Consider the following 7,363-nt stretch of genomic DNA (forward strand, 5'->3'; position numbering starts at 1 on the left):
CCTTGAGGACCTGTACTTCAATTTACTTCCTAGAGCTTGATAATCCCCAAACATGTCCTCCACCCTAGCTTTGCCTATGTTGTTAGTCCCAACGTGGACCACAACAACTGGATCCTCCCCCTCCCGCTCCAATATCCTTACAAGCCGGTCGGAGATGTCCCACACCCTGGCACCGGGCAGGCAACACACCATGCGAGACTCCTGATCCGGCTAAGGAGCTATGAACCTGCACTCCAAGGTCTCTTTGTTCAGCAACACTCCCAGGACCTTACCATTAAGTGTATAAGTCCTGCCCTGGTTTATTCCTCCACTCCCTATCTCCACACTGCAGCCTTCATGTCCCTTCATCCCACAGGATTCCCAAAATACCTTGTCAGATCAAGTCAAACAAGGATCAATTACCACAAGCAGGGATGGATTCTCCCGATATTCTGCACTGGGAATCGTTCCGGGATGGAAGGGTCTGGCTCAAATTCCTGCCCAGGTCCCCGAACCTAATCTCGATCATATCCATCACCCGCCCCACAAACTCCCAGGAATACGACACCCAGTTTGTGGGATCTCCCCATGTAGTTTAACCTCAGGAGCCAGTGAGACCTCGAGAAAGATCCTGATTAATTTCAAGGCTGCCATTTTGATCAGCGTCCGCTCCCCCACCCCACCCCCCCGCCACTTTCAGTTCGGACCCGATCTCAGGTTGCCGCTCAGGACACCAAGCTGGGGAACAGGGTGTCAGGGGTCAGGGGTCAGCTTACCATGCTGAGGGTGATCCGTCGCCTCCCCTCCGGGTTGACCTGTTCCTTGATCTCCTTGAGCTGCTCCTGCAAGCTCCTCACTGTCTCCTGAAACACAAGAGAGGCTCCTGTTGAACAAAGCTTGGTCAAAATGCACCCCACCCCTCCCCCGCCATTTATGGTGCCTGAAGGCCAAAGGTCAGAGGCCTGGCAACAGTAGGCCTCAGGCCTTTGCCCCCCCTCCCCCCCACCCCTTGGCGACCATCCAGCTCTCTGTGTCTCAGAGATGCAGAATCTCTTCACCACCCTCCCATACATCAGCGCCCACTCCCCATTATCCCAAGGAACCAATTTACCCCTTTGCACCCTGCACTCCCAGACATGGATTTGAGGGCCGTGTAACTGGAAGGGATAGAGCCTAAGCTTGAGATCGTTAAGGCCTTATGTTATAAAACCAGAGATTGACACCCCCCCCCATCTGAGAACTAAAACTGAAACACCCAGATAGAAAGTGCCTGACCCTCTAACCTGTAAAAAAGGCGTGTGAAAGGTGGGGTCACCTGCTTCTCAGCTGCTTCTAGTGTTAAATAAAATAACTCCCTGATACTCACTTTAAAGTCAACAAGTCCCAATTTATCATCCTCTAACAGTGAACAACTTAACTAAACTATTAACAAACCAAATAAATCCCTTCTAACTACTGGCTATGGGCAGCACAGTGGCTCAGTGGTTAGCACTGCTGCCTCACGGCGCCAGGGTCCCAGGTTCGATTCCAGCTTCGGGTGACTGTCTGTGTGGAGTTTGCACATTCTCCCCGTATCTGCGTGGGTTTCCTCCGGTTTCCTCCCACAGTCCAAAGATGTGCAGGTTAGGGTGGATTGGCCATGCTAAATTGTCCCATAATGCACAGGGATGTGTAGGTTAGGGTGGATTGGCCATGCTAAATTGTCCCATAGTGCCCAGGGATGTGTAGGTTAGGGTGGATTGGCCATGAAATTGTCTCAGTGTTAGGTGCATTAGTCAGGTTTAAATATAGGGTACGGGAATGGGTCTGGGTGGGTTACTCTTTGGATGGTTGGTGTGGATTTTTTGGGCCGAAGGGAATCTCATCTCATCATTCCCGCAAAAAAGCAAAATTCCAATGCTGCGCTGTTCCAATAAATATGAGTCCCAACTATAAGTAAAAATACTAGAATTTACTCTCTTGAAATTACAGCCAGGTTACATGCCTTCTGGAATGTTCTGTGCCTTCTCTGTCAATTCTTCTGTCAGGGATATTAAGTAGTTGTGCTGTTGGCACTGTCATTTTGTAGATGGCACTTTCCGTAAGACACACAGGAGGCTGTAAGAGCCAGCGATTCTCTCTCAAGGGCTGAGGACATATTAGCTCTGGTGGATGGCAGTTAGCTCTGGGGTCTCTGACTAACTGACCCTTTCTTTTTTACTCATGATGCCACATCAAGTTCTCAGACAGTAGGATTGGTCCAATGTTCCCAAAACTTTCAGATTTAAATGTAATTGTTTTTTTCTCGTATCTCAGTATGTGGCTCAAACTGAGTGGCTAAATTCAAAAGCCTGTGGCCTTGATTAAAAACTGCCTCTTGGCCGGTTAAGTACGGCCTATCGGTATAAATATTTCAGTTCGGGCTCTCAGTGCTCTTGCAAACTCTCAGGCTCTTGCTCACAGCCATTCATTTTAAATTCCTAAACACAGAAAAAGCACACAATCTTTTAAAAGGACCATGCAATTCTTTCTCTAGTGGCACTTTACAAATGCCCTGTTCTCACAAGCTGCCTTCCAACACTAATGACGCATTGACATCCTTGTTCCCGTGACTTAAAGCCTCGATGAACGGAATTTGGGATAAGTCCTTTCCAAACCCTGTGATGTTTACACTCTCACAAAATTCCAACGTCCCCAGTCTTCTCCCCAAGCTAACATCCCTGTCCGTACCTCCCCCGCCACTCCACCGGTCACGTACCTCTCTGTCCGCCACCCGTTTCTGAATCAGAGATAGCTCCTGCTGCAGACGTCGGTTCTGGGTCTCCTTCTCCTCCTCCACACTGCTCAGTCTCTCCAGCCACTGAAATTCCAGCTCCTCAAAACCCTTCTGCGCCACTTCCAGGGCTTCAGCCTCCTGCACAGAAAGAGCCCGCGCATCAGAACGATCTGACCACCAACTGGCCTACAATCTACCCACACTCGGAGCACTGTGCGCAGTTCCAGTCTCCGTATCCCTCAGTTAGACCCACACTCGGAGCACTGTGCACAGTTCCAGTCTCCGTATCCCTCAGTTCGACCCACACACAGAGCACTGTGCACAGTTCCGGTCTCCATACCCCTCAGTTAGACCCACACTCGGAACACTGTGCACAGTTTCGGTCTCCGTATCCCTCAGTTAGACCCACACTCGGAGCACTGTACACAGTTCCAGTCTCTGTCTCCCTCAGTTAGACCCACACTTGGAGCACTGTGCACAGTTCCAGTCTCCGTATCCCTCAGTCAGACCCACACAGAGCCAACAGTTTGACGATGCTCATGGCCGCTCACCTCCTGCGGCTGTTCTCGATGCTGCCCCCTGAGCCCATCCTCAGCCGATCGCTCTGCCTCCCCCAGGCTCCTCCGGGCTGCCTCCACTCTCCTCTGTGCTCTCTCCAGCTCGCTCCTGGCCTGGAAACAGTGAGAGAGAGAGACAGTGGGTTAGAAACCATTCCCAATTGCAGGGAGTAAGCGCGTGACTCTTCACCTCCCAGGGTGACCCGTTCACTGCCTGTCCCTACGACCCCTCCAATCTCCATACTAACCCCTGGGAGGTGAAAGGTTAAAGTTCACGCCTGAGGTCTGTGGGACCGTAGGCTGATGCAGGAATGGTGACAACCCCACCAAACGATCAGAGGATGCCAATCTCAGAGGCTGGGTACCATCTGGTGCTGAACCCCCAGAGAGTCTGAAGCAAAGATTTGTAGAGTCATGCAGCCCGGAAACAGACCCTTCGGCCCAACCCGTCCATGCCGACCCAGATATCCCAACCCAATCTAGTCCCACCTGCCAGCACCCGGCCCATATCCCTCCAAACCCTTCCTATTCATATACCCATCCAGATGCCTCTTAAATGCTGTAATTGTACCAGCCTCCACCACATCCTCTGGCAGCTCATTCCATACACGTACCACCCTCTGTGTGAAAAAGTTGCCCCTTAGGTCCCTTTCCCCCCTTACCCCGAACCCATGCCCTCCAGTTCTGGACTTCCCCCACCCCAGGGAAGGGACCTTGACTGTTTCCAGGTACCCCCGAATTTTGAAGGACCTATGTTCGTGCCTGATCTCGCTATCCGAAAAGAAATCCAAAGAGGATTTTGGCTTTTACGAGAAACGGCTAACGTTTTCCCGAATAAATGAATGCCCCTTTGCTTTACGTCATTCCGGCCTACCAAAGGTTCCATCGGAACGCTCTGCTTTCGGATAGCTGGGGAATACCTGTACCCAATCCGTGCCCCTCATGATTCTATAAGCCTCGATGAACAGCTCACCTCCTCAGCCTCCAACACTCCAGGGAAAACGGTCTCCTTCTAACTCAAACCCTGCATTCCCAACACCATCCTGGTAAATCTCTTCTGAACCCCCTCCAGCCGGATAATATCCTTCCTCTAACAAGGAGATCAGAAGTGGACACGCAGAGTTCCAGAGGAGGCCTCGCCAATGTCCTGTACAACCTCAACAGGACATCCCAACTCCTGTACTCAAAGATCTGAGCAATGAAGGCGAGCGTAGGAATACAAGGAGTTAATGAGTGTCACAGAGCTAGGCCCTTTTTATTTTCCAAAAGCTGTTCCTTGGCTCAAGGAGACTCTGTCCTTGATTTTTTTCAGAGGGTAATAAACAAGGCCGGTCTCCGATCAGTCTGGTTTGGCACAGAGGTGAAAAGGATTTTGAGAGGCCTTTTGTTTATATGTGAACAGATGAGACTTCAGGTCAAAGTGGTCATGTTTTAGAAGTGACCTGTATAAAGACAGGAGGGTGGTCAACTCCCTAGCTGAGCAATTTAGTTCAGTCTAGAACTGGTTGGCAGTTCAACAGTGAGCTGTATGGAAACTCTCTCTCCTGCCCTTCTAATCTCAACTTGAAAGCATCTGACCCCTTGTTGTATTGTGTTTTAAAGGGGGTTTAGTTATTGGGACTGTTGTGGATGTTCGGAACAGCATCATTAAGTCTAGTTTGGATAGACCAAATTCTGTAGGGGTTCTTCATTGTGTTTTTCGTGTTTCGTTGTGTCATTTTGTGAATAAATGTTTTGTCTGTTTTAAAACCTGGTGGTCAACCTCACTAACTTAATCTGGGTAACTTTCACTGTACACCTACCAAAACACATTGTAAAGTTATAGTCTGGGCTGCCTGCTTAAGAATGTTTTGAGTGGTCTGGCCTAGTCATAGAGATGTACAGCACGGAAACAGACCCTTCGGCCCGACCCGTCCGTGCCGACCCAGTTATCCCAACCCAATCTAGTCCCCACCTGCTAGCACCTGGCCCATATCCCTCCAAACCCTTCCTATTCATATACCCATCCAGATGCCTCTTAAATGTTGCAATTGTACCAGCCTCCACCACTTCCTCTGGCAGCTCATTCCACACACGTACCACCCTCTGTGTGAAAAAGTTGCCCCTTAGGTCTCTTTTATATCTTTCCCCTCTCACCCTAAACCTTTGCCCTCTAGTTCTGGACTCCCCCACCCCAGGGGAAAGACTTTGTCTATTTATCCTATCTATGCCCCTCATAATTTTGTAAACCTCTATAAGGTCACCCCTCAGCCTCCGACGCTCCAGGGAAAACAGCCCCAGCCTGTTCAGCCTCTCCCTGTAGCTCAGACCCTCCAACCCTGGCAACATCCTTGTAAATCATTTCTGAACCCTTTCAAGTTTCACAACATCTTTCCGATAGGAAGGAGACCAGAATTGCATGCAATATTCCAACAGTGGCCTAACCAATGTCCTGGATAGCCTCAGTACTCTGACCAATAAAGGAAAGCATACCAAACGCCTTCTTCACTATCCTATCTACCTGTGACTCCACTTTCAAGGAGCTATGAACCTGCACTCCAAGGTCTCTTTGTTCAGCAACACTCTCTAGGACCTTACCACTAAGTGGTAAAGACAATGACTGCAGATGCTGGAAACCAGATTCTGGATCAGTGGTGCTGGAAGAGCACAGCAATTCAGGCAGCATCCGAGGAGCAGCAAAATCGACGTTTCGGGCAAAAGCCCTTTATTCCTGATGAAGGGCTTTTGCCCGAAACGTTGATTTTGCTGCTCGTCAGATGCTGCCTGAATTCCTGACCATTAAGTGTATAAGTCCTGTGAAGATTTGCTTTCCTAAAATGCAGCACCTCACATTTATCTGAATTAAACTCCATCTGCCACTTCTCAGCCCATTGGCCCATCTGGTCCAGATCCTGTTGTAATTTGAGGTCTTCACTGTCCAGTACACCTCCCATTTTGGTGTCATCTGCACCAAACTTGGGGGTGTAGTGGACAGCGAAGATAGTCCCGAACACCAAGGACTGAGTGTTGAAATGACAGCGATACCTGCCTTGCTTGCTGAAGTATGAACACGTCCCCAGTTTTCCCAGAGTTACTTCCCAGACTCCCTCCTGGTGCCAACAATCCCGTCGCAATCTCTATTTAAATTGCAACATAGCGTGCGCAGGTCACAGCGATTTCTACAACAGCAGCGAACCCTGCCAGTGGGGCAATGAGCCAGTGCAGAGCAAATTCAGTCAACAAGGCAACGGGAGATGAGATTGTCACAATATCTGTCTTTTTCCAAGGTTACGCTACCCTCGAGTATTTTTGTCCCCAGAGAGGTGGTAATTAGCCAGGCTAGAAACTGGGCTGGATTTGAAAGGTTTCTTGGGGCCCTTTTTGTTTACGCCAAACAGATAATGCCTAACGTTTTATTGTCTTTGAAAAAACCCGGTATAATCGAAGGGGAGTGGCCAGCTAGCTGCGGAGATAGCCTTCATTTAGATTCGAGGTTCTTAATTCAGTTCAGCAGCAGCAGCATGTGTGTTTGTGCATCTGTCTGTGTGTGTGGGTGAGTGCACGTGTGTGTGTGTGTGAGTGCGTCTGTATGTCTGTGTGGGTGTGTGTGGGTGTGCACGCGTGCGCGCGTGTGTCTGTGTTGTGTGTGCGTGGGTCTGTGTGTACATGTGCGTGCGCCCACGATTGGGTCTGTGTGTGCATCTGCACGTCTGCGTGTGTTTGTGCATGTGTCTGTGTGTGCGTGTGTCTGTGTGCGCGCGTGCATGTGCATGTGTGCACGCGTGTGTGGGTCCGTGTGCGCACGCGCGTTTCTGCGCGTGTGTCTGCACGTGTGTCTGCGTGACAAAAGGCTGCTGGGGCAAGTCCAGCCAGGTACTCTCTCTCTCTCTGACTTAAAACCTGTAAGGTTTTGTTTCATTTTTAACTCTTTGTGCTCAGGGATGTGTTTATTGGGGCTGGTGCGAGTATTTTCAGAACAGCATCATTAAGTTGGGATAGCCTGTTGGGTTTTGGATGGGATAAGTGATCCGGTATTCTAGTTTCAGTTCATCGTGTTCCATTCTGTAATTTTGTGAATAAATTCTGATTCTTT

The 7,363-nt window shown here is 49.7% G+C and overlaps 1 long non-coding RNA gene across 1 annotated transcript; it reads right to left on the minus strand.

Moving 5' to 3' along the window:
* Positions 1–760: 760 nt before the first annotated feature.
* Positions 761–3,401, minus strand: LOC122546344. The gene is made up of 3 exons (XR_006310721.1): positions 3,286–3,401; positions 2,717–2,872; positions 761–842 (listed from the first exon to the last, which is right to left on the minus strand). It is a non-coding gene; the product is annotated as an uncharacterized LOC122546344 (long non-coding RNA).
* Between the last annotated feature and the right edge of the window lie 3,962 nt (positions 3,402–7,363).

This window comes from Chiloscyllium plagiosum, unplaced genomic scaffold, assembly GCF_004010195.1.
Source record: "Chiloscyllium plagiosum isolate BGI_BamShark_2017 unplaced genomic scaffold, ASM401019v2 scaf_67936, whole genome shotgun sequence".
Classification (NCBI taxonomy): domain Eukaryota; kingdom Metazoa; phylum Chordata; class Chondrichthyes; order Orectolobiformes; family Hemiscylliidae; genus Chiloscyllium; species Chiloscyllium plagiosum.